Here is a 2,721-nt window from a genome sequence, read left to right on the forward strand (position 1 = left end):
AGATTAGACTCTGGGTTACAAATGCCAGGAAGGCCAAGATCTGGAAATCTGGTGCATTCACACTCCCTTTCCCCTATACAATAATCCTTTTTCCCATTGAAATATCCCACGAAGTCAGAAGTCTGTTTTTTAGGCTGCTGAGATGCTTCCATGTTTTTTGTCAGACAATGCACCCTTGGCATTATTTCCATGCGACAGGTTTTGTGCAAATTACACCTGGCTCAGCTCAGCCATAATAAAGGTTATTGTGAAATAATAAAAGAGCCTATTTTTCTCTCAGCCAGAAACAAAAGACAGGAAAAATGGAACAGTCATTACCTACCTGTTATCTACTATAACTGTTATTAACTTTTGCTGGTAACCATATTGACAGCATGAATAACAATAGAAATGTGTATTTACTTTTGTTATTTCAGCTGTGGGTAGCCAGATCATTTTAGTTGACAAAACATTTTGTTATATAAGTGATCTCAAAAATCTTAAATAATTTGAGGCTTTAGATTATCTATTTGCATTGTGTCCACCTCTGTTTGTTAGGTATGGAAAGATACAGATTTTCTGTAGCATTCATTATTATTGTTATTTATTAGCATTGTAGGTGAGCACAGCACATGGAAAGGTCATCCCTATGGGGCCTGAGCTTGACAAACCTTTGGCCAGGCGGTTTGTTTTCACTCACAGGAGTAATCCCACTGGGTTTACTATTATCATCTGTATTATGGCTAGGAAACCCAGTCAGGGATCAGGACCCCATTGTGTTAGGAACCATAGAGACAGCTAATAACAAAGAAGACAAGGACTTCTTCAGTCAGGGTTTGGACAATCATGCCCTGATGTTGGGTCCATGACATACTAGGACAAAATCATTGGCAGTTTAGCGACTACTAAATGAAGGGTATTTGCCCTGGGGGGACAGCTACTCCTGAAGAAGCAGAGTTAGGAGATAATTGCATCACAGATTTCATTTTTAAATGTAATGACATTTACAAGAATGTTTTCTGTAAAGCAATGAAGTTTCAGAGAAATAATAGCATGGAAAGCTTTACGTATCTAGAACATTGTCCATAGCAGTGATTCTCTCTGTCTCGAGCCAGCTGTGTCTCTCTGTAGCCTGGCATTGAGCTCCCATTATGGCTTTGACTGCAGTTCACATTCTGTGACATTGAATGAGGAGCCTTGTGAAAATATAGTCATGTAAAAGTAAGACATGCAAGAGTCAGACACACAGGTGGATGACAGGGACATTGAGCGAACCAGACATCTTGAAATCAGCGACACACTTAGGGTGACCAGATGTCCTGATTTGATAGGGACAGTCATGATTTTTGGGTCTTTTTCTTATATAAGCTCCTATTACCCTCCATCCCCGTACCGATTTTTCACATTTGCTGTCTGGTCACCCTAGACACACCTGAATATCAGATCCGTCATGAGCCCTAAATAGGCCTGCACAGACAACTGTCGCCTTTATTTAGTTGTTTTGATGATGATACTATATTTACTATTCCTTGTAACATGGTTTCTGGTAGCCAGTATCCAAATTCATCCCTGTTGTAACTCCATGGCCTTCAGTGGGATTACACCATTAATAAACTCTATTGTTTTGTCTGTATATAAACCCTGATCCTTCACACTCTTGAGCACGTGTGTAACTTTATCAAGCGAGTAGCCCCACTAAGCCCTATGAGGCGGCTCAGGTGAATAAAGTTATGCACAGGTTTACTTGTTTGAAGGCCCGGGGCTGTGGTTTGTAAGCCATGGGGTGCAGGAGCCATGTCTCTCTCTGCATCTTAGAGAAGGCTGATGTGTGGAAAGGTAGTCCAATGGCAGGGCTACAAATCTTAAAACTTAGGACACCTGAGTTCCAGCCCCGGATCCTCACAGACACTTTGTGTAAGTCACTTACTGGGCTAGGTGCCCAACTCCAATAGAAAGCAATAGGAGTTAGTTACCTAAATACCTTTGAGGCTCAGGGCCTTAGATGTTCTGTGCTTCAGCTCCCCACTGGTACCCTGGGGAGAAGAGCTAGTGCTGCTTCATTTGTGCCAGGCCTGAGCCCCGGCCCCTCTGGGCTTGGCAGTTCACAGCCCTGGCACCAGAGGAGTCTGCAGCTTGCAAGCAGTAGGACCCTGCAGCAGCTCTCGGGGGGGGGGGGGCCAGCCCCCCGGGGGGAGGCTCCAAAGTGCTTTTTTTTTTTTGGAGCTCGGAACCTCCCATTTAAACATGCAACTTTTCCGACTTTCTAGAAGTTTCTCTGGGCGGGTTATATAGCCCCCTCCGCGGGCTGGACTCTGCAGAGAGGGACACACACACCGGGAGATTTCAGCGGCTCCTTGCAAATCGCGCCGGCCCCGCGCCCCAGCTCGGCCAGTTCTGCACCCCCAGACCAGACGCGAGCCCCAGCGGCGCAGGAGCGACCCCGCCAGGTGAGGGGCTCCGCAGGGGGCCACGGAGGTTCAAGCACCGGGCTGCATTGGTCTGGCAGTGCCCGGGGTGGGGGCAGGGCGGTAGGGGGAGCGGTAGCAAGACGCCAGGGGCGCCCCATGGATCTCCTTGGTATGGGGGGGGCGATACCCCGGAGTGTCCCCGCGGCAGGGGGTGTGTGCACGGGGGGAGACACCCCGGAGTGTCCCCGCGGCAGGGGGTGTGTGCACGGGGGGAGACACCCCGGAGTGTCCCCGCGGCAGGGGGTGTGTGCACGGGGGGAGACACCCCGGAGTG

General features: G+C 48.3%; 1 protein-coding gene across 2 annotated transcripts in view; it reads left to right on the top strand.

The window, feature by feature from the left end:
* The first annotated feature begins 2,252 nt into the window (after positions 1-2,252).
* Positions 2,253-2,721, top strand: part of SERPINH1 (serpin family H member 1) — an 8,535-nt gene continuing 8,066 nt past the window's right edge. For both annotated transcript variants that reach the window (XM_034759160.1, XM_034759161.1), the window contains exon 1: positions 2,253-2,426. The gene's annotated coding sequence lies outside the window, so the exon portion shown is untranslated. The remainder of the gene's footprint in view (positions 2,427-2,721) is intronic.

Source organism: Trachemys scripta, chromosome 1 (assembly GCF_013100865.1).
Source record: "Trachemys scripta elegans isolate TJP31775 chromosome 1, CAS_Tse_1.0, whole genome shotgun sequence".
Lineage (NCBI taxonomy): Eukaryota > Metazoa > Chordata > Testudines > Emydidae > Trachemys > Trachemys scripta.